A 25,834-nucleotide genomic window follows, 5' to 3' on the forward strand; every position below is an offset into this window, starting at 1 on the left:
ACTCAGATCAATATTTCATGTCCAATTATTTACTTATGTGGCAAGTAGCCGTGTAATAAGCGGGATAATGTACATCCAGCCTGTTGTTATCTCAGAATAAAAAAACCTCCTCAGGCTGATGCAAGACCTGATCACCCTGTCGGGGTTTATTCTGAGATAACAACCGGCTGGATGTACCTTATCTTTTAATTAAAATGTTAATTTCAAGATTTACTAATACATTATTAAAATTTTGTTAACATTAGTTAACGCCCTGTGAACTAACATGAACAAACAATGAACAACTGTATTTTCATTAACTAACATTAACAAAGATTAGTAAATACAGTAACAAATGTATTGCTCATGGTTAGTTCATGTTAATTAATACATTAACTAATGTTTAACTAATGAACCTTATTGTAAAGTGTTACCCATTAATTAATACTATGGCTGTCAAAATTAACGCGTTAACACATGCAAATATTATTTTCAGTTTATTATTATTTATTCATTTACACATCAACGGCGTTTTGAGGGCCTAAAAACGCAAACTTTTAAAAACGATAGTTATTGTCTCCATGTAAACTACAAAAATGCAAATTTGCGAAACGGTGACATTATGCGCATGCGTATTACATGTTCAGTCTATAGGCGCGTAGTTTTTCTTTACAAAGTGACATCGCCAACAACTGCATTATACAGCATTTTTAATTGTTTTCGCGGATCCGTGTGAAGGGGGAGCATTTTGACAACGTTGTCATCTGTACGCAAAAAAACGCCATTTTTTGTATATTGTTGTCATGTAAATATACCCTAAAGTAAATTTCTAGCATAAGCTGAAGATGTAACTGTTAGGATGCAGGGAAGTGAGGAAATATTGGCAAGATCTTAATAAAATGAGAGAATTTCTATACAGTCAAAAAATTCTTCCTTCTCTTGCAAGAGCATTCACTTTCATCTTACTTGCTATTTAATACATGTTGTGATTCAAATAATGTAGCACGTTAATTAAAAGTCACCTAATTTTAGTTGTAATGTGACATGAGCAGTGGTTAATTCATCATACTTTTGTTATTAATTGTTTCATAAAATAATCATTATGTAAATTGAGGGGGGTTCATTTAATTTGATACAATCCTTGTCTGAGGAAAGTCATTAACCAAGCTGCAAAGGTTCTTGTGAATGATTTGCTGTGGCCCTTGCTCCAAACTGAGTTATTCTTAGCCTTGTAGCTCCAGGCAACTGTTGCCATGCATGCATATCCATAGATACGCTCTCGAGGCACAGTTTTGTTGCTCGAAAAGCAATAAAATTTAACCTAAATGCAATGTTTTGCAGGTGAATGTTTTAAATCGAATGACTGAACTAGGTAACTTCCAATCTGACTTCCACTAAATAAACCTAATTCAAGATTCCATATGTGTAAATGCATCACAGCACCATAAGCATTGTCTCTTTGTCCCTTCATGCGTATTATATGCTTACATGTGTGGGCTTATTTGTGCGTGCTTCCATACATGCAACCAGTGTTGCGCCAGATGTGCCAGAGAGAAATTGTGGATGAAGATTTTAAAAAGAAGCATTGAAACAATACTTTAAGCTTCTTAAGGCCCTGGTCATATACACAAGACCATATTCTTCCTTTCTTCTAAGAAGCCACATCAAATGATAAGAAATCACAGATCAAGAGTTTGTTTTTCTGATCCAAATCAATTGCAGTCTGCCTGTGTATAAAATATTCTGGCTTAAACTAAAACATTTTAATCACAGATTACATATCCTTGTTTTGTAACAGAAAAACTGATCTTCTTAGACAGACCAGGCAGTGTAAAGTATCCTGAATTTGATCTTTCATTAGATCCTATCAAGATATACAGTTTCTCCCATATGTTTGCGAGTACCAATCAAAGATTTAGGCTATCAACTCATATTAGAGTTTTTCATTGGCCAATCTTGGGTATACAGTGCAATATAAGATATTTAATTGCACAGACTCATTACCCTATTTTTACTTTTACTTTTTAATTGCCATCATCTAATGCTCACAAAGTTAATCTTTAAAAGCTTTAATTTAATTCACAAAACCAACAAACCAGGTTTCAGCCATATGGACTACTTTTATGGTGTTATGGTGACAGACCATATAGTAACTATAAACCGTCATTATATGGAAAAAAAACTGTTTCTCCTTTTATTTTCCACAGATGAAAGAAAGTCATATTGTTTTGGAATGACATGAGGGTGAAAAAATGATGACAGTATTTTCATTTTTGAATGAACTATCCCCATTAAATGGTCAAATGAAGAAGTTGAGTCCGTTTGTTGAATGTATAATGAGACGTCTCAATCACAGATGCAGTTCTCTCAATAAAACCCTGCCGCACTCTAGCAAATGCATATTGATTTGCCTTTGTTGGCTTCTGACAGTGTGAGGCATGCGTAACCACAAGCAGTCACTTTTTCAAACAACCTAAACTGCATTTGAACTCTGCGATGAGTGATTTGGAGGCTTTTCATGTTTCACTTTGACAACCTGACATCGAGACATATACGGGTCAAGCACTTGTGCTGAAGTAGGTGATATTGCAGAAGCAAAGGTTACGTCAACAGATGGATCTTCCCCTGTGTAACGCCGCAGATCGCTCGCTCTCCCTCCCAGACACTCTTCCCTGCCTTGCATTCTGGTCTCACTTCAAATTTCTGGCCCGCGTTTGCTCCTACAGCTTCAGTGTCAAGTAGCAGGAACATAGTTTGATGGAAACAGTGTGGCCAGTGAAGCTGGGGAAACTTCTGCTGTCAGCCAAGTTTCTAATTCAACTGCCCATCGATCGGCCCTCATCGATTTCATTATTTATTTTCATGTCGCTGAGAGAGGCTAGGCATGCCAGAACATCACTGTGCACTCCATAAAAACAACAAGCAAACAGCAGCAAAACTATGTGCAATACTATGTTTTTTTTGTTTGTTTGTTTTGTTTTGTTTTTTAACAATTCCAGTTGATTTGATCAATCTGAGCAGGAAGAAATGAAGCGATTACTATTTTGGGTCCCCAGTGCATCTACCAACCCAGAAAATGTGAAAAAGGACAACCAAATAACTTTGTTTTGGCAAGCCTTTCTCTGCATGCGAAAAAATGAGCCGCTCAGATTTCGCTCTCCTTGTGACGTAGGAAGGGGATCTTATTATAATATTACCGTCCCTTAATCTGCACGCTTCCACTCACCATTTTGTCATCTGCAAGTTGACCCTGGCAAGCTCGATTGCTAAAAAAGGAGCATTTCTGTTCAAGCGATATTTTGGAAAAAATATTAGACCATTCACAGCATTTGATAGCAATTATAAACGTTAGCCTGGTGTGTAAATGTAAACCGGTACGCTATGTATAGTGGGCGTCCATAAGGGTTTTGCACAAAAGATTAACATGACGGGAATCAACTCCACAGCAACTACATAAATTTATCCACTAACCATTCAGAAATGTCCAGTTGCATTCTAAAAGTTGTAACTTCTTCCTGAGTCTCTCCATCAGTGTCCGACTCCGGTAACAATGTACTGAACACTGTTACTGACAATCGTCATTTTGGCTGCGTGAGATTCTCCAGCTTTGTTGTTGTTGAGCAACCAAAGCATGAGCTGGTAAAGCTCCGCACTCTTTTGGAAAGCGGGCCTGGAGCAGCAGCTCATTTGCATTTAAAGGGACACACACAAAAACGGCATGATTTTGCTCACACCCAAATAGGGGCACATTTGACAAGTTATAATAAATTATCTGTGGGGTATTTTTAGCTGAAACTTCACAGACACATTCTGTGGACACCAGAGACTTATATTACATCTTTTGAAAAGGGGCATAATAGGTCCGCTTTAAAGCAATAAGCCATGAGACGGTGTGCATTACAGTGATTTTACCCTGGTTAAGGGATGTTGGCGTGGAGTGTTTTTTACAATTGCTAAGCAAAGTAGCAATTCATAGACATATAATTCAATTAGCATGCAGTCACATGTATGCACACAATATATGCTAACCTTTTTGCTATGGCTTCAAACATGGCTCATCCAATCAGATAAAGAAGATAAACAATATTTCCAGTGATCAGTTGTCTGACTGACTGCAATATAAGTATTGAATGTCATGTTTCATCCACAAGGTGTGGTGACAATAGCAAATTTTTGGTCTGTTTTCTATTGTCAATATATATGTATTAATGTATGAAACAGTTCACACAGAAGTCACTTTCAAACCAAACAGGGCAGCGAATCTGAACCTAAGCCACTGTATATCTTTTTTGGTAAACACTTTATTTTAGGGTCTTGTAACTATTTGATTATTAGCTTGCATATTACTAGAATATTGGCTGTTTATTAGTACTTACTAATCACACATTAATGACTTATTCTGCATGACCTTATTCTACATTAATCCTACCCAATACCTAAACTTAACAACTACCTTACTAACTATTAATAAGCAGTAAATCAGGAGTTTATTGAGAGAAAAGTCATAGTTAATATGTGTTCCCCATACTGAAGTGTTACCCTTTTTTTGGAGCAAAATCAATACAGCTTGTTAAAATAACATGCTTTCTTAAAATGTTGATTTCAGCAAAATGCAGATACTTCGCATTTCAGTTTCTCAACTGTTAGATACAAACTGCCAAGAAAAATCTTTAACAGGCCTACATAAAGGTAGAAATTTGGGAATTCCTGTGTGTATGTGCATAATGAACAGTTTGAAAATTTCTCTACCAACCGTTCACTCTTGATTAAGATGCGTTTTGTGGCCTAACTCGTGCAGTGGAGCAGAGAGCAGGAAAGAGCCCTTGGCTATTGGAAAAGTCTCACATGGGAGCCTGTGAACAGTCCAGAGGCCTGAGGACTCCTCAAAATAACCCACTGTGCTCTGAAGCCTGTCTCTTTTGTTGTAAAAACGGCTATATTTAGTTACATAAAGCTCCAATATGACCATTTATTCACTGAAGTAAGCGTACGTCTGTTACAAAACAGATTTTAAAAAATGTATTCTTAAAAAATATTTACCTAAAAAGTAAGATTCGGGGTGTTCACACTTGTAGCTCAGTTCTCTTCGTTTTTTTGGTCTGGACCAAAAAAAGAAAGCGATGAAATGATCATTTTTAACACCAAACCTAGAGATACAAAATAAACAAAAATAAAAAACGTCTTTTATGATATATATTTTGTGGCGGAACTTATCGAACATCCAAAACAAGCTGGGCTAAATAACATGCTTGTTTTATGTGCGTACATATAATGGTATTTTTACCAGCTGAAAACTCACAAAGAACTTATAAAATGTGTAAAGGAGTCAAAACAGTGCCAGGAATTCCTCCATTACACACAAAATCGAAGATCTGCTGCAAGGACAGTGGTTCCGATGCCTATACTGTACTGTAATGGGCAAACGTAGCTCCTATGATGAGAGGAACCAGGCATTTTTGAGCATTGTCCTTTTTAGAATCACAACTTGTGACATCACGTCCTGTTTTTGGTTTGTTTAGATGTCTTTGGTCCACATTGTGTTCATATTTCTGTCGAACCGCACCAGAATTTGTTTTAATCAAACCAAACCTGACAAGTGTGAACACACACTTAGTCGAACCACAGTCCGTTTGTTTGTTGCGCACCAGGATTCGGATGGCAGCGTTCACACTTATTCAAATAAACTGCACTAACAGAGCAATCGCAGCAGAATTAGTTTTAATCAAACCAAACCTGCCAAGTATGAACACACTCTTAAAGCAGTCTGGTTTGTTCTGATATCATATATATGTTCTTTAGGCAACAGCGGCATCATTCCCATGCTGCACACCAACCCTGCAGCTCCCACGGTGGAGGCTGAATCTAGGTGTATTACAGAGGATAAGATCAAGAACTGCTGGGAGGTTATTCACAGATTTCTCTCATCTCTCTCTCTTTCGCCATCTGCTCCATCTCTTTTTCTCACTTCTCTTGGTGATGGTGGACGTGCAGCAGGCGCTCATTAAGATGATTGTCCTCATCCCCCAGGGAGAGTCCAGGGTTACGGTCTAGAGAAATATACATTCATTACAACCACTGGCCTTCGGTTGCGTTAGTCACGTTTAAAACAATGTACAAGGAAACCAGGGCTTGACGAGATGGTTGTTTTTTTTGTTTTTGTTTTATTTCTCTATTCCCAAGTCAGGCATTTATTTTTGAACTCTCTTTTATGGTGACAGATGAGGGCTGTTGTGATTTAGCGCTGTCTGGTTCAAAACGCTAATTTGTCTAACAGCGTGACAGCAACGGGTGTCTGAAATGTCACCATGTTGTGTGTTTTGTACAAAGGTGGGGTAGGATTTCAAGACTGTGGATCATTGACACAATGGCTATTCCAAGAGGAACATTTTCTTGGAATGTCATGATAATCATCCTTTGATTAAAACTGCAGGTGAATTTGTGGCTCTTCATTTTCACTTAAAATATCTTAGGCTCAACTTAATTCAATTATGGACAATGGAAAATGAGTTTCCCTTTTTTCTAATTTGAGTTAAAAATTACCTTTAATTTAAACATACTCTAATCCCCCGCCTAGTTTCAGCTAATGCTAACAAAAATGATTCAAGTGGTCTCAACCAGTTTCAGAAATGAATTTTTCCATTAGGAGCCAATATTTGCTCCTTGAAATTGATTTTCATGGGTATTTTGTCTTTTTGTATTATTTTAATAAAATAAATGTAATGTATCCTTATGCTGAATACTAGAATACAATCCATTCATTAACACAATACCATTTACCCCAAAAATTAAATGAACAAAAACAAAGGAACTCATTTAAGGACCCATATTTTGAATTTCAAAATGTTTTTCCTCAAAACCCACTTAATTTCTGACTCTGGTCCTGATGAATTAATTAAACTTCCTTAGAAATGTAAAAGCTTTTCACACAGTGCAACTAAGTTAATTTAAAATGTTAAAAATGCTTTATAATATGTGTAATCAGGAAAAAAAATAATTGACAAAATTGCAAAAATAAGGATAAATGATGTTTAAGAGTTAACACATCTTATTCTTATCAATAATAATAAATGATTTTGTATATAAACAATTTAACAATATTAAATGAGTCCTAAAAGATTTACCACACCATTGAGAAACAGCACTGTAATGCTGTGAGACAACAATACAGAGGATGCATGTGTAATTCTGTCATGTGACATTGTATTTATGTTATTTCTTGACAAAAAGTGTTTACAAATTAGTTTTTCACAATACGTAAAAGTATCGACTTTATTAGAATTGATGTGTTAAAGTTAAATGAAAAAATACATTTTATCAATAATTAGCATTTCCACAACCATGTCAGTTATTTTTTTGATGCGCTAAGCCTTTTTCTGCAAAAAAAAAAAAAATCCTTGGATGGAAACTTGACTACTGTGTTCTAACCATGTTAAACATGCTAAGTTTCTATTGACAAGTAAAGTTATTTCCGTCATGACAAAACTGAGTGTTTGGCATGGAAATGGATATGACAATATTGATATGTTTGGTCTGCTTTGGTGCTGCTGCTGCAAAACAAGTACGGGACTTGCTACTGCCAATACATACACAACATGCTGCTGTGAGCAAGTAAGACATGCTGCTGCTGTACAAAATAGCATACATAAATTATACGTAACAGATCTATACAGGTGGAGCTGGGGAAGGTGGAGGGTTTCTGAAAGTGCGCAAATCAAGTATTTGAAGGTTGAGCAGCGAGCTCATTGGCTACTGATACAGCAGGAACCAATCAGCCGTGCCCTATGGAGAATGTTGTGATTGCAAGCAGATTGAGTTAAGGACCTATTAGCATGCGCCATCTAGAGTTTCATGACAGAACTTTGTATTTATCTCATTTGATAATTCCTAATGACTTGAATCTTTTGAATCTGTTAACCAAAAAGATTTGTTCAAATCCATTTACTGATTCATTCAGTAAACTTCAGATAGCCAGTAGGATAACTTGAAAGATTCATTCAAAATCAAAACATTACTGTATATACCGTCACACCAGTCAGCAGGACATGGGAGAAAGTACACTGAGTGTTACGCTTTTGATCACCATTAAACAAGACCCAAGATCCATATGGTTTTAAATGTTATCTAGAAAGGCAGTACTATTTGTAGACCATATTAAATATGTCAAATTTTATCTAGTGTATTAAAACTTCTCAAACAGCATTTGAGAATTAAACTCAATGGGGCAGTAGCAATTTTCCTCACATGCTGCTTTATAATAAGAGGAGGCCACACAGCAGTTGTGTACCTCTGCCCCGGCAGTTCTACAATTCATTAGTCCCAGCTTTATTGGCAGCCGAAACAAGTATGCTGTAGCCAGAGGGATGGACACGGTCGCAGGGACTTCATGATTCTGTGACAGAGCAAGAAAATTACAGTGATTTCCCCTTGCACCCTGGCATTAGTGTCATGTGCCCTGAGACCAAAACTGGTTGGTTATCTATCCATCTTTTAGGACAGAACAGAAAACTGTGACAATGGACAGTGAAGCAGGCAGACGGACATCATTATCGGAGTGGATTAGGTGTGCCGTCTTGGAGGCTAGCTGGATTGTGGCAGATTTGGAAAGAACAGAAAGGTTCACACAGAGGGGTACTGAGCAAGGACAAACATTTCTCCCCTCATTAGCCATGAGCTCCCTCATCTGCTGTCACTTCCTGCTCTACAGCCCCAGGGAGCACCTGAACCCACACCAAAGGCACAACGCTCTTTTTAATGTACTTTTCCCTCCAGCATTGTGTCAAATTACTTGGGACTGTGTGTGTCATGCACCTGTTTTTCATTGTTTTTTTGAGGGGCACCAGTGGCAGTGTTGGCTTATTTGGTGCCCTAGGCAGGATAAGACGTGACCAATTACTTAAAGAAAAAAAACATTACTTTATTTAAGTGTAAGATATAGGTATAGATCTGTGCTTCAATTTTGGGAGACATGGGTTCAATCAAAGATTTTAGTTATAGAAAGACTCGCTCCTATTAATTATGAATGGGAGAAACTGCAACGCGCAATATGGCGGAATATGTCCCGCCTTCTAAGTAAAAGAGCCAATCGGTGCTTGATAAATCATTGTGTCACTGCAGCTGCCGTTAGAAGCTCTGGTTCCCATAGAAACCTGAGACTCGTTCTTAGGACTGCACATGCGCATTGGCTCATCTAGCCTGAAAAATAAGCTTTTTTTTAACACTATTTGAGCATTACAAACAATATTTATGGGACACTTCATGTCAGATTTTGTTGCTGATTTGAATTTAGTTGAGAATTTATTTAAAGGGATAGTTCACCCAAAAATGAAAAATTGATGTTTATCTGCTTACCCCCAGGGCATCCAAGATGTAGGTGACTTTGTTTCTTCAGTAAAACACAAATGATGATTTTTAACTCTAACCGTTGCGGTCTGTCAGTCGTATAATGCTTGTCAATGGTAACTCCATCTATAAAAGTCAAAAAAACATGCACAGACAAATCCAAATTAAACCCTGCGGCTCGTGACGACACATTGATGTCCTAAGACACGAAACGATCAGTTTGTGCGAGAAACCGAACAGTATTTATATCATTTTTCACCTCTAAAACACCACTATGTCCAACTGCCTTGTGCATCCAACTGCCTTGGATGCCCTGGGGGTAAGCAGATAAACATCAAATTTTCATTTTTGGGTGAACTATCCCTTGAATTGAGAGTTTGCCAAGCAGTTTATGAGATTTCAGGATTCCCCCATTCAAATGGTCTTGGATGCCCGAAATCTATCTATCAAGCATGGGAATCAATGAATCAATGAATCAATCTATCTATCTATCTATCTATCTATCTATCTGTCCATCAGTCAGTCTATCATTCTTCATGTCTGATGTCTATGGATGGATGGATAGATGGAGATATATAGATCTGTTTGCTGTTTGAAATGCCACACATAGAGATCTGACCATTTTGCAGCTTCAGTTCATAAACATTTCCCCTGTGCTATCCTCAAAGAGTGGATGTTCACCACATGGTGCACTTACTTATGCCAAAGGTACAAATCACTGCAAACTATGACACACCTGAGTTCACAATTGTAGCTATGCGCCTTAAACATTCATGGCATTTTTATTTTTGTTCATACACTTGTTTTTTTTTCCTGGCTTCAGAGGAGCCAGCTGGTGCCTCCTCCAACTGAAGGTTTCTAGCTACATTTTACATTTGACGAAGTTTCCTTCCATATAATTTATCCCCTTATAATGTTATTGCTCATAGAAAACGTGGCAGTATTGATTAAGGCATTTCTCTTCTGTGGGTGGTGCTCCTCCAGTGCCAAATGTCCTAAAATAAATTGGCCGTTGTTTCACTAGTATGCTTCTTTAATTATGAACACAGCCCTGGCCAGGCAGGGGAGTGTGTTTTCGGGTCTAATTGGCTGTCATCTTATTTACCTAGCGTTAGATGACAGAGCGATCATGCTTTTGCTGAACAGATGGATCCACGTAATCTTAAGTCACCTGAAAGGGAAGATCCGCCACACAGGATCACCTATTGTGAGGAGAACACGGTACAGGAACCTCTTTGTACACTTCTGGGCATTGAGCGGCCTCACTGACAGCGACACACGGCGCACACAGATCTGCAAGCACAGCATACAGTATGTGCATATGTTACCAAACAGACTGCTAGTAGTTTATCTAATCTTACAGGAGAATAGTTTCATACAGACATCCATTGCACAATACTTTTTCCATCATATATTTGAATACATTACCGTTCAAAAGTTTGGGGTTGATAAAAATACAGTAATAACAGTATTACTGTGAAATATTATTAAAAATGTACACTTTTCTTAAATACATTTTAATATATTTTCTAAAACTATGCTGGTCAAGTTAACCAAGTTTTGCTTTCAGTTGGTCCACCTGCTAGGCCAGCACTAATTAGCATAACCCATCAGTAAAATTAAAGCTAATCTCGTCAACAGAGTGATTACTGATTATTTAGTTATTTAGTTCACCCAGAGCCTTGATCAAGGGTATGATGGTGATAGACGATCTTGTTAACTCAAAGGTCAACCTTACCTGCAACTTTAATGTTACCAGCTCAGATCCTTAACCACCGGGCTCCAGCCATCTAACTTATGTGTGGGTATTTAATTACACTAACAGAATGTTAAGGAACATATTGATGTTAATAAGGCCTTGTTAATTAAAACTATTGAAAAGAAAACAAGGAAAGACAGCAGCTTCTGTGAGGAGAAAAGCAGCACTTGCTCTTCGCCAGCAGTGTCAGAGAGCATTATAATAATAGTTTCTATACACCATGAGCTTCCTTATTCACACCTGAATATGCATCGTAAAATGTAATATTGAGATGTCTTGAATAAAACTGAGCAGCCGTGTAGACCTCTGTCTGCATTGTTCAGTGCTTTTTCACCTCAGAGTCTGACACAGAAGTTTGAGGAGGACATTGTTCTTTCACTTTCTTGACAGTAAGATTTGTCATAATGTACTTAAAGGGACGGCAGTAACATACTGTATATTTCTTTGCTTTGTTTGCAGTTTTGGTTTTTCCTGACTTTGGAAACAGCATAAAATCAGGCCCACATTTCAGCTTATTCCAGCCATGAGTTTGACAGGAAGAGATTGTTTCATTGACAGGTTAAAGCAACCAGATGATCCATTTACATCTCTCATCTAAAATCTCTCATTTCTTAAAACCAAGCCCGTTTGTATTGAAGCTTGTTTCCGCCATGAAATAAAAAATAATAAAAGTAATTGCGACTTTTCATCTCACAATTCGGAGTTTTTTTTTTTTTTTTCGCAGTTGCAAGTTTATTTCTTACAATTCTGACTTTTTTCTCAGAATTGCGAGATCTAAACTCACAATTGCAAGTTATAAAGTCAGAATTGCGAGTTATAAAGTCAGAATTGAGCAATATAAAGTCAGAATTGAGCAATATAAAGTCAGAATTGAACAATATAAAGTCAGAATTGCAAGTTATAAAGTCAGAATGGCATGAGTTATAAAGTCAGAATTGCGTGATATAGAGTCAGAATTGAGCAATATAAAGTCAGAATTGAGCAATATAAAGTCAGAATTGAGCGATATAAAGTCAGAATTGAGCGATATAAAGTCAGAATGGCGTGAGTTATAAAGTCAGAATTGCGTGATATGAAGTCAGAATTGTGAGATATAAACTCGAAATTCTGACATTTTTTCTCAGAATTGCAAGTTCTCACAATTCTGACTTTAGAACTCGCAGTTGCATGTTATAAAGTCAGAATTGCAAGACATAAACAATTCTGAGAAAAAACGTCAGAATTGCGAGATATAAACTCGTAAATCTGACTGTATAAGACGTAATTGCGAGTTTATATCATGCAATTCTGACTATAACTCGCAATTGTGAGTTTATATCTCGCAATTCTGAGAAAAAAGTGTCAATTGTGAGATATAAACTCAGAATTGCGAGTTATAAAGTCAGAATTGCGTGATAGAAAGTCAGAATTGTGAGATATAAACTTGCAATTCTGATGTTTTTTCTCAGAATTGCAAGTTTATATCTCACAATTCTGACACATTTGTCACTTTCAAACCAAGCACCTTACTGTTGGTCAAATCTTTCACCCAAATTCCAAATTGTGTGGATTACTATTGAAATGACTGGATTTTGAATGTGAAAATTCACAAAACAACAGTAAATGTTCTCCAAAATGAATCTCCAAAAGTGAGTCGGTTCAATGAGTCAGTAAGTTGTTGACCACCCAGACCATTTTTGTGAACAAAAAAAAAAAAAAAAAAACCTCAAAAGAACGATTTACTTACAAGTAGGACATTGTGACAAAGAATCCAGAGTGTATCTTCCAAGCAAACATTTTGTTTGTTTCTTTCACATTGGCAGCATATTTAATCTACACAACTACCAATTTCCTGCCCATGTTATGTCTAAGACTAGAAGAAACATTTAATTGTATTGTGGACCAATCTGCTGGCCAGTGCTCATGTTGAGAAGTGTTTTGAAGGAACAATATGTGTTTTTATCTAGCCCTGGACATTAAATAATAGCTATGTGTTCAAGGTAACTCTTATCTCACTGCCAAACCAGCTAAATGTAACTGGCCTGAGGAAAAATGTTGTAAATCCAAAGTGACCTTAGTCCTCCTGTGAACCTGATAAGCAATAATGTTTATGTGATTTCTAAGCGGCCCATAGAGCTCAAAGCAGCTTACTTGTAATCAATACAATCGATCAGACGGCCTGTGTGTTGTTTGTAAGTCAGAATGGCATACGCAGTGCCCTGTAAACATACTCTGTATAAGGGGCACCTATGCTAAGTCGACATTTTTAAGACATACTGTCTCTTCACATTAATGTTTGTGCATTACTTTTCTCCATTCACACTTCAAGAGGCTAAATCAGTTTTGTACATTGATTGAAGCCAATTCAGTCTGAAAGAGCACAATTCCAGAAAAAAAGTATAGATTGTTTTGGGCTTTTATATATTCAAGGCACTTTCGAGACATCAAAGGCCACCTTGAAAGCTCACCTTTATTGTGAAGTTCTCACCATCATCTCCTCTCATTACTGCGGCATGGGTTTGCCCTCAGGTCTCCCTGCTGGAAAACACACTCTCCATCAAATGCAAATCAATGCTTCACAGACCATGGATGAAATCTATAAACCTGAAGATCTCAAAGGCAAAATGCGAATGGAGATCAAGCCTAAATGAGTTATGACATATTGTCTTAGAGGAAGTTATTGGTTCTGTGTTATAATGAAATTTTGTTGCAGTTTTTCCCTCTTGCACATGACATAATGCTTGACAAGCTTTCATTCTCTTCATAATGATCACTGAACACGATTTGTGTGGTCTGTGGCTTTTTACAATGGTATGTTGTTTTTCTCTCAGCACAGAGGGCATGAGTCTGAGGCTACGATGGTCTTGAACAAATTGTTTACCCAAATATGAAAAGTTCTGTCAATATTTACATTTATTTACATTTCAAGTCATTTGAAGCCATAGCTGTTGTAATGCGCTGACAACAAAACTTGCATGGACTAGAAAAATTTGAGTAAGATTTGACATCATTATAGCCAAACGCCATTAAATATTAAAGGGATAGTTCACCCAAAAATGAACATTACCCCATAATTTACTCATCCTCAAGCCATCCTAGGTGTATATGACTGTTTTCTTTCAGTCAAACACAATCTGAGCCCTTATGGAGCCCTTTAAAGGTTTAGTTCACCCAAAAATAAAAATTCTGTCATTAATTACTCACCCTCATGTCGTTCCACACCCGTAAGACCTTAGTTCATCTTCGGAACACAAATTAAGATATTTTTGATGAAATCCGATGGCTCAGTGAGGCCTGCATTGCCAGCAAGACAATTAACACAACATGTGACTACAGTGGTTCAACCTTAATGTTATGAAGCGACGAGAATACTTTTTGTGCACCAAAAAACAAAATAACCACTTTATTCAACAATATCTATTGATGGGCGATTTCAAAACACTGCTTCATGAAGCTTGGAAGCTTTACAAATCTTTTGTTTCGAATCAGTGGTTCGGAGTGCGTATCAAACTGCCAAAGTCACACCCCCCAGTGGTGAACCATTGAAATTTCGAAACACTTATGAAATAACGAAGCCTCGTTTACTGAAATCACGTGACTTTGGCAGTCTGATACGCGCTTCGAACCACTGATTTGATTCGTAAAGCCTCGAAGCTTCATGAAGCGGTGTTTTGAAATCGCCCATCACTAGATATTGTCCTTATTTTGTTTTTTGGTGCACAAAACATATTCTCGTCGCTCATAACATTAAGGTTGAACCACTGTAGTCACATGAACTGTTTTAAATACGTCTTTAGTAGCTTTCTGGGCATTGAAAGTGTTAATTGTCTTGCTGGCTATGCAGGCCTCACTGAGCCATCAGATTTCATCAAAAATATCTTAATTCGTGTTCCGAAGATGAACGAAGGTCTTACGGGTTTGGAAAGACATGAGGGTGAGTAATTAATAACAGAAATTTCATTTTTAGGTGAACTAACCCTTTAAGCTCTGAGTATTAGGAGTATTTTAACATTGAATAAATTGCACACTTCAATGGCTACAGTGCAAAACTGATTTATTTTTAACACTGCAAAAGATGTTAAGACATTTTCAAAGATTGTGTCATATATAATATTAAATACATATTAAAGATATTTTGTCTTGCTGCACTGGCAACTTATTTATACAAAACACTGGATTTCACAGCACTCATGTTGTTTGTTTCCTTAATCTTTTGAGAAGAGCAGGAGCAACCCAGTCAGTCGTTAACTAAATAAGCGAATACAAATCTTTCAATCTGCTTGCTACTCTTGCAGCCAGATGTTTGAAGACTGCATAGCGACACAGGTCACAAACGGACACATCTGTCATGCGATCTTTCTTTCTCATTCTTTTACTCTAGTCTTTCTCATTCAGTGAACAATTACCATCTGGCAGTGGTGTAACATCCTGTGATGGATTTTGAAAAGACGTATAGATTTTAGTCTGAAATGTAGCCACTCATTTCTGAAAGAAAGCATTATCCTAATAATATTTCAGCAAAACACTGAACATGACTGCAGTGGCCTATCAATGTAATTTGATGTCAGAGTGCTTTGTCAATCAATCTCTGTTATAGTGCACAAGACAAGCTAGGACGTCACTCTTATGGCATTCTGGCCAAGCACGCTGTCGTAAGCTGTCCATACTTTTGGGAAAGACTTGTGTGTCTGAGAGAGATCATCTGGTTTTATTGTAATCCATTGTCAGCATTCTGTTACCCAAGAATAGAGATTGCTCTGTTGTATTAATCTGAGATGATGTCCAGTGCAATCTGATGAATTGCTTTTGAGTTTTATTTCAGGTGAACAGTGATGACATGGACTCTGCTGTTAGAGTCTGATAAAGTCAAACCATAAAACAAAACAAAGTCAATCATTTTGTCTGTTGTCCAGTGAAATAGATATATTATTATAAATAAATTTACCTATTTTTCACTCAAATTTTTTTGAGATCTATGATTAAATACAAATGACAAATTGTTATTAATACATTAATTAATAATACATGTAATTTAAAGGATTTGTTCACTTTCAAATGAAAATTATCCCAAGATTTACTCACCCTCAAGCCATCCTAGGTGTATATGACTTTCTTCTTTCAGACGAACACAATCAGAGTTATATTTATAATCCCCCTATGCTCCCAAGCTTTATAATGGCAGTGCACGGAAACCACCTGTTTGAAGCTCAAAAAAGTGCATCCATCCATCATAAATGTATGCCACATGGCTCCAGGGGGGTAAAAAAAGGCCTTCTGAAGCGAAGCGATGCATTTGTGTAAGAAAAATATCCATATTTAACACCTTATAAAGCAAAATAACTAGCTTCCGCCAGACCGCCTTTCATATTCAACGTACAAAAAAAAGACGCAACTGACGTTTTGTAAGTTGAAGACGAAAGGTGTAGGACGTAGAGTAAACGTTTTGAACTGCGAGAGGCATTACACTTTCTTCGTAAGTTGAATACGGAAGGCGGTCTAGCGGAAGCTAGTTATTTTACATTATGTTGTCCATATAAATATGGATATTTTTCTTACACAAACGCAGCGCTTCACTTCAGAAGACCTTTATTAATCCCCTGGAGCCGTGTGGAGTACGTTTATGATGGATGGATGCAGTTTTTTGAGCTTCAAACAGGTGGTTTCCGTGCACTGCCATTATAAAGCTTGGGAGCATCAGGCTGATCATTAATATAACTCCAATTGTGTTTGTCTGAAAGAAGAAAGTCATATACACATAGGATGGCTTGAGTGTGTGTAAATCATGGGGTAATTTTCATTTTAAAGTGAACTAATCCTTTTTCTTAGAAAACAAGACAAAAATACTGATGAAGAAAAAGTTTTGCTCGCAGCGTAGGCAGTATTAAGCACTCGAAAAAGCTTGTCATGCTGAATAAATGATGCTCTCACTTCAAAATGATTCATCTTATATCTGGATCTGTATTTACAGTCGAACAAGAGTTTATTTTGACGCAGATGCGTGCCCTAAGGAAGCTGCGTGTTTTGAGTACATCCACAAGACGTGGAGTGTTTACTGCTTTGATGCGGGTGTTGACTTACTGTGAGTTTATTGCTTCTCTTAATACATTTTGAAAGAGACTACGGGTGTGCCTTTCTTCCATAAAATAACTTAATGTGACTAAGGCTAGTGGTATGATTAACAGTCATATTGAACTGCGGGATAATTCAGTGGCTTATACTTTCTTAGCTGCCAATGGCGTAGTAATCCCTTCCCATAATTCAGCTGGTAATGCTGCCAAAAAGGAATGTCTTTCACGAGACACACAAAAGAAGAGCGCCTTTAAAAAAAATGACATGAATCGGGTTTTTATTCTCTTTGAGGCTCTGAAAATGAGGAGTAAACAAACACGGAATGAGAATGCTTGCTATGGGAAGTTGAATATATTTATCCAGCTGAAGGAATCGAATGGGTTGCATATCCCTCTTACTGGCTGTGCATGCCTTGTTCCAAAATAAAAATGCCTATTGCCTCACACACACACACACTATTGCATGCGCACAAATTAAACCTGAACTTTAAAAGAACCTTTTAAGACCTCAAAAACTAAAATAATGTGCATTACCATGTATTTTCAGTTAATTATGTGTTAGTGCAACTAAAAAAAGCCTTGACAGAACAGAACAATATTTATTCAGGATGATTCATCCCTGTATTAGAGATTGTTTACACTGGTGTCCATGCAGCTGTTCTGTTGGTGGTGGCGATAAGACTTTTCTCTGCTTTATGATTGATTTATTGAGAATGAAAAGGCAGAGACGTCCCATCAAAGAGGTTGTAAGAGGAACGTTGATGGCTGTAGAATAGACAGAGTGTATCTCCGCTATCCAAACCATCCTGTAAGGGGGCATCTTTCTTTTTTTTCCCCCTTACCCATGCTGTCGCCTCAGCCTGTAGGCTCATTAACAACAACAAATTTGTTCTTGACACTAATTACTGCTTCCCAGGAAACTGTGAAGCAAGGCGAATGAAAGGCGGCAATCTACTCATCGCGGAGGCATTACATAATTTAACCTGGGCAAACGAACACAATGCCTTTTGGGTTTTTGTATGACTTGTCGAAGAGATGGAGGTCAGGTTGTACTTGTCTTTTGTCTTTATTGGCGTGGAAGATAAAAAATACGGGAGGTACAAACCTCGCTCTTTCCCAATACAATCTCATTTGCATTGCTTTTTATAGCACTTAGGCCACCCTGAGGTATTTGGCATTTACGCATTGTGTGCGGTTTGACAGTACATGGCGATCGGCATGCACAGATTTGTTTAGTGGAGTGCAGGCAATCTGCCGCACGCTGCTGAACAGGCCATTGGGCCGAACATGTGACGGCAGAGGAGGATGTTATAACGGATTTGCTTACAGGCTGAAGGAAGAGTTGGAGATAAAGGAAGAGAGTGGGTGGACGGGCAATACTCCTCCCTCTGCACCAGATGTCAAGTGTTAGTGTATTATCAGAGGACAACAGCGCAGCCGGTTATCCCTTCAGGCAAACGCAACGAGTTAGTAGCACTCATTCAGTATCATTACCGAACGTGAGGTTTGTTTTTTCCGACAGACTGGCTTCTGTGAAAATTTCCGTGTCTAGATTTGTCTTGAACACCCAAAGGAGTCGAAATGTCTGCTGAAATGAATTATGAATGCAGGATGACAATAATTGCGACGCATTTTGCTGCCAGGCTGGGCTGTGTGGAAAACTGCATTTGAATGTTGAAAATATGACACTGCAGTATGGCGCTTGTTGTTCCCTGATCAGTATGCATTTCAGAGCTTTATTTGACAGCTGTTTTATTGAACAAATAAATTGACAATTAACTGTGTTTGAGACGGTGTTAGTGAAGCTACTTTGAAACTGTAGCTCCCGAGCTACAAACTACAACTACAGTCAAGCAGTTCTTTCAAAAATGTAGTTTGCTGCTAACAAGCTAGGCTAACTGGATTGATGCTAATTATAGTGGCATTATTTACACAACTGTTCAAAAGTTTAGGGTCGGGAAGATTTTTTAATTTTAATGTTAAAATCACTCATTCTCACAAGGCTGGATTTATTTGATAAAAAATACAGTAAAAAAAAAACTGTAATATTGTAAAATATTATTACAATTTTAAAATAACAGTTTTCTATTTTAATATATTTTAAAATATAATTTATTCCTGCGATGCAAAGCTGAATTTTCAGCATCATTACTCAGAAATCTTTTTTCAGAAATCATTCTAATATGCTGATTAGGTGCTCAAATTATCAATTTTGAAAACGGTTGTGCTGCTTAATATTTTTGTTGAAACCGTGATACATTTTTTTCAGGATTCTTTAATTAATAGAAAGTTCAAAAGAACCGCATTTATTTGAAATCTTTTTTAACATTATAATTGTCTTTTCTGTCACTTTTGATCAATTTCGTGTATTATTGCTGAAAAAAAAAAGTATTAATTTCTTCATACTGACCTCAAGCTTTTGAATAGCAGTGTATAAATACAAAATATCAGACAATATAATTTACAGTTTAATCAGAGCTTTACTTTTCTGGCACAAAAACAATCAGTGATTTGTTTGCTACACTGTTAAAAGGTCATTTTTGTAGACTCTGACTTTTTACTATTTATCTGAGGTCATGTTTTGTAATTTGAGTGGGGTGCGTGACAGACAGTTAAAGACAGTGATTCCTTAAGTTCATAATGTAGTCTGCTTGACTTCCTGGTTAAATTGCAGCACTATTCTGATTTCACAGGTTCCAGATCAGTGTTTTAAAAAGGGCTGTGTAAGTCCGTCTGCAAGAAAACCCCACTCATGTAACCACATTTGTACAGATCTGAAGATAAGATGGAAACCCAATCTCTAAATGCATGCATGCAGCTTCTCACTCAGTGTAAATGGATGGGCTTCATATTTGCCAGGAAACAGCACTGGATGGGCAAAACATTGACATTTCACCCTTTCAGAGTAGCCTAACTAAAAGCATTAGTCAGACACTGGTTGCTGTGGACTAGGACACCTAAGAGCGTTCATTATATATAGATGAAGCAGTGGGAAATGTTCTCCAAGTCCTGTGACTTGAAACAGGCCTGCTATATGTCTTTTTGAGAGAGACAGCTGAAATACTAAGTGTAAACACAGGTTTCTTTTGAGTGAGGGTGATGTAGGGCTTGACCAAAATCTAATATCACTGTATGAGTATTTTTAATGGTATTTTTAATAATATAGATTTTATATTATTGTTTTTGATGGAAAATGAGCCCAAAAATATTGTATACATCATATATTAACCATGTGGCAATGGACCAATGTTATTTTTAATTAATTTTTTATTTTATTTTTTTTTATATATTATTATTTTTGTATTTTTTTTTTATTTATTTTTTTTTTTTTATATTTTAGACCAGTTATTACCAGTTATTAATATTACATTTTATGCTGATTTATCAAAATAAATTAACAATGAAAATAAAAATAATAAATAAATAAATGCTACTAGTGAATTTAGGCATCACAGCATAATATTGTACAGCATGGAATTTTTATTAATTTTAAGATTTTACTAAACATTACATTTAACAGTGTTATTAAATTATTAGTATATTTAAAAATAAAATATTGAAAAATAGGGGAAATAAGAATATAAACAATTAGCCTAAATATCTAGTATCTAATGAAAAAAAAAAAAGTAATGCCTATTTTAATTAAGTATGTGTGAAAGGTACTTTATCATTTGATTATTTTATATTTTTATTTAGAACTTAATGGATACAAACCAAAAGATAAGACTGTAGATAAATCATAAGACTGGCATTAATGCAAAAGAAACAATATACAACACTTGAGAAACTCAAAACAGCAGTACATTATAAATATGATTGGTTGAGCCATGTTTGAACCATTGTAAAATAGCCAATATATAAACACCAAACAGTGTGAGTAAATCTAAATGAGAACGCCGGGCCTTCCCATGCGAGTGCAGGGAAAAGCCTGCAGGAGTGCTGGAAAAGACATTGTCAGATTCACAGACTCACACTCACACCTGTGAGTGATAGAAAGGAGAGAACAAAGAGAACGACTTTACTCATTAGAGCAGACGTGGCTAACGAGAAGACAGATTTCTGCCATATGTTTAGGCTTGGCTTGTGTTGGTATACTGATAAAGAACAGTTCTCTGTCTTGGCCTGGTGTAATGCCTTTATTCAGGCAGACTTTTTAAACTTTATTCTTCAGGACGTCTGCCAATGTCTTACAGTAGGCAGAGACTGTAAATAAAGGAGGAGGTAGATCACTCTTAAAAAAAATTAATAGGAAGAATCACAACACTCATGCTGTCTTCAGGTCCTCCTGGGAAGTTGCGAGTTTGGAAATTGGAAAATATGACACTTTTATGTTCCTCTTTTTCACTTACTGACAAAGACAGGAAGCTTTTTTAGGCCTAATGGAATAAAATGAAGAGCAAATGATGTGCATTAGAGCACCTACATACTAGAGAGAGCTGTAAATCTGTTGATTTCAAGGAGGAAGAATGCAAGGGTTTGAGAAACTGATGCTCCATGATGCAAAATAAGGAGCTAAAATACAGTTTTACCATTACATTTTGCCGCAATGCACTCTGTCTTTAGTATCTGTTGACTGATGAGAATTTCAGGGCAGTTCCAGTTGTGCTTCTTGCTTTCTTTCAAACTGATATGACTCTTTCCACACCCTCAAAATGTGTCTTGCATACATAAAGCATTTTACACATCTAAAGGCGCCTACATAGTAAAAAAGGCTCTGGTGGTGTTTGATAGAAAGAAAGAGTGAAGAATAAAATCTTGTACAACCACAGAATGATGGAAAATGTAGTTTTGTCAGCTAAATGATATACATTTTCTGTCGTGCTTCAGCACTGTTCATCACACTGTAAAAAAATATTTTCATGATTTATCACATTTTTTCTTTTGTCAAATCAAATTCATTAATTAAAGTGGTTCAGATAACATAATATTTTTGAGTTTCTGTTGATTAAACCAATCGCCTTCATTGTATTAACTCAAATTTTTTATTTCAATGAACTCAAAATTTTAAGGCAACCAGGTAACTTACTTTTTTAAGTTAAACCAACAATTCTTTTTTTTTACAGTGCAGTAATGCATAACATGTGCCTAGTTTTATTTAGTCAAAGTTATATTGTCAAGTCAGGACCATCTAAACCCTAGAATGTTAGAGGGAAATCGCCAACTGCCTCAAAATAATCAGCTTTCATGTAGTGTACAAATTATCATTAGTTTATATGATTATACAATGCCTTTCAAATGTTTTGGGTCAGTAAAGGTTTTTTTTTTTTTTTTTTTTTTTTTTTTTTTTAAAGAAATTATACTTTTATTCATCAAGGATGCATGAAATAAAAAGTGACAGTAAAGACAATTATAATGTTACAAAAAAATTGTAATTTCAAATAAATGATGTTCTTAAGAACTTTCTGTTCATCAAAGAATCCTGAAAAAACTAAAACTAAATCTTAAGCAGCACAACTGTTTTCAACATTGATAATAAGAAATGATTTTTGAGATCTGAATATTAGAATGATTTCTGAAAGATCATGTGACATTGAAAACTGGAGCAAAAATAAAATATATATCAGCCTATAATATGTATATTAGTGCAGTTCTAAATACATATGTGGAATACAATTCTCGTCTATTTTAAACTTGCAGTTACCATGTTTAGCAATTTAATGTGTGCCCCAGCTTATTTAAATAAGTAATAAAAAAAAATAATAATAAAAAAAAGATACAGGGTTTGTGGTTGTTCTCTTTGGACATAGGGTAGTAATTTTATTTAAGGTCTTAAAAAAAACTTGATTTAAAAAAACCCTGCAGATATCCTGTCACAAGATTAAATTACATTTTAAAATACATTAAAACTGTAACGAAGCGAGACTCAGGCGGGAATCCATTTGCTAGCTTTATTATAAAAGAACGTGGTCGTACAGGCAGGGTCAAAGCAGGGGCAAACAGGAACAGCAGGGACAGGCAGAATCGTAGTCAGGATACAGGCAATAGTCAGGGCAGGCAGAAAACACTCACAGAACAGTATACCAGGCAAGGATCAAAGGTAGGCAGCAACGGGTCGATAACGGGTAACAGACAGGATCGGAAACAAACAGGCAGACAGGAAATAAACGCTCAGAATTGCAACAAGGGTTAACAAGACTTCGCAATGAGGTGGTGTGTGTGTGTGAGTCTTTTATAGTCCAGGTAATGATCTGCAGGTGTGTGTGGCAATTGGTGATTGGAGTGGAGTGTGCATGTGATTGGAAGGGAGGATTGTGGGAAATGGAGTCCAGGAACTGACAGGAACAGACGGTGATCATGACAAAAACAGAAAACAGTGATTAATTACATTGTAATAATATTTCACAACATGACTTTTTATTTTGATCAAATAATTTGAAATCAATATGATCAGAGACTTACTGACCCCAGACTTTTGAATGGTACTGTAGAAATATGTAAAACTGTTGAAAATATCTGAAAAAGTCTCATGTTAGAGTTTGATAAAGCTGAATGTTAATGGAAAATGACTCATAGGAGAGAAGTTGCATTCAACCTGAAAAAAATCCAGATTTATCACTGTTTAGTCAGACACAACATCTGATCTTATAATAATTTTTATTTCCCATGCTTATCATTGTAATATGTTAAGAGCTTGAGGCTGCTGAAGTGTTGTTTTGCATTTAAAAGTTTTAGCTAGGAATATTTACATTGCTAACATCCTGTATAAAACTATGTTTACTCTTGGCACCGCAAAGGTCCGGCCAGTTTCTATTTGTGTACGTGTGTATGTGTGTGAGAGGGTTGCCCTGTCGGCAACACAGCGATCCAAATATGGCCGTTCACTAGCTCACTTCATTTCACCAAACTAGGCTGTCACATGCTCATATAAACATGTGAAAAGTACAGTGTTTATGTACCTCAAATGGAGGCACATGCTCCACTGTGAGCCATGTCTCCGCTGTGCTTATTTATGTGTGTCTCTCCCACTGTATTTTAGAGGAAAGTTTCTTTTCCTACTGGACTGAGATCTGTTCTGGAACGACATCTAATAGGGTTTCCAAGGTTAAATGTCTGTCGTTCTTGTGACAATTGTTGTCGGACCTCTGATGTCAACATACTCTCCACAAGCATCTGTGGATTTCATCGTCCCTGAGGGCCCCTGAATGGAGGCATGTCCAATCACATCTTCCTGTTGCAGGTTATGCCACTGTAAGACATCACACTGCTGCAGTCTCTCCCAGCATGCAGCAACCTTTTTATTGATGTGTTCATGAGAACAAAGTGCATTGTATGGATTGCCCAACTGCAGTTGCATTCCTGCATTCCCTGGACAATCCCCATTGCATGCAATGTGATTATGCCATTGCTATTTGTGTTTCAATGGTGTCATCTTATTACTGAGAAAAAGGAAGGGAGGGATGACACTGTGGTTTGTGGGGGGTGCATTTGAATTCAATCTCCTACAATAGTGTTGAGGAATTTATAATACCTAAGACAAGTTGTCACATGACATTTTTTTTAAGCTTAAAGGGGACTTATTATGCAAAATTCACTTTTACATGCTGTTTAAAGTGCCCCTATTATGCCTTTTTTAAGGTTCCTAATATTGTTTTGGGAGTCATGCATGCAAGGTCAAAAAACACTTTCGTTTTCACATAATATACATTTAATTTCACCTCAGTTCTCATTCGTAAACGATTCATTAGAAGCAGTTTGAAGAATCAGTCTCTCTAAACCCCTCCTTTCCGTGAGCCTACACTGCTCTGATTGGTCAGATGGCCCAATCCTTTGTGATCGGTCTACTGCACGCACCGCGTGCCGGAAACGAAATGCCCATCGCCATAACTGAATGGCAGCTATCAATTCGCAAGACATTGTATACAATGTATGGACAGAAAAAAAACGATTTTACTGTATTAGTTCGAGCCCAAGTCCGACGATGAAACGTCTGAAGTAGTCGATCAATGTTTCTCTATGGTAAGTGTCACCTTAGTTTGCGTTATTAGACATGATAGCAGCGTCACTGTTATACTTTATGTAGGTGCACAGAATGCCAAGTGAAGCTCTATCTGTATTACAATACATTTTGTTTTACAGTTATGTAAGCGAACCGGGCCCACAGCTATGTTGTAAACTCCCACATTAGCCAAGCACAAATGTAAATAGCTGTAAACAAAAGTCGTGCTCCATCCTTGATCATTACTCCTCCATTAAGTAATAAGACAGACAAGCTGTATTAATGGACACATTTTTATACAATATTGGACCCACCTTTGAATAGCACAACTACAGAAACGTGAGTTAGCGGGTTAGCAGGAGACATACAGACTAGGGTGTACATTACACAACATGTTACATACTACATGAAAGGTAATTTTCAAAAATCCATAATGGGGCAGTTTAAACAATGTGTCGGCAGTGTGTGTACACAACCACCCTATAATGGTAAAAATCCACCCATTCCTTTTTTAATACCCAGAAATCATAATCAGTGTTATAGAATAAGCCGTTTGCAGTTTCTGTGCAATTGTGACGAAACATTGCACAGGCCCCGCCCATGACTGCTGACTGACTCTGACTAGTGTTGTCAAAAGTACTGACCGTGATACTAAGTTGGTACTGAAATTTTAAAAATGTTCAATCAGCTCCCATTTATTCAGTTCTTCAAATTCAAACAATTCCGTGTGCTTTAAAACGCCCCCGTACGTTGATCATTGTATCCAATCACAGA

At 36.8% G+C, this 25,834-nt stretch overlaps 1 protein-coding gene and 1 long non-coding RNA gene across 2 annotated transcripts in view; one reads left to right on the forward strand and one right to left on the reverse strand.

Annotated features, from left to right (window-relative positions):
• kcnb2b (potassium voltage-gated channel subfamily B member 2b) overlaps nucleotides 1–25,834 on the forward strand; it is a 124,499-nt gene that overhangs the window by 64,472 nt on the left and 34,193 nt on the right. The window lies entirely within an intron of this gene.
• Nucleotides 12,096–25,834, reverse strand: part of LOC127506400 (uncharacterized) — a 48,546-nt gene continuing 34,807 nt past the window's right edge. The window contains exon 3 of the long non-coding RNA XR_007927972.1: nucleotides 12,096–13,594. This is a non-coding gene — a long non-coding RNA (uncharacterized LOC127506400). The remainder of the gene's footprint in view (nucleotides 13,595–25,834) is intronic.

The sequence above is a fragment of the Ctenopharyngodon idella genome, chromosome 23, assembly GCF_019924925.1.
Source record: "Ctenopharyngodon idella isolate HZGC_01 chromosome 23, HZGC01, whole genome shotgun sequence".
Lineage (NCBI taxonomy): Eukaryota > Metazoa > Chordata > Actinopteri > Cypriniformes > Xenocyprididae > Ctenopharyngodon > Ctenopharyngodon idella.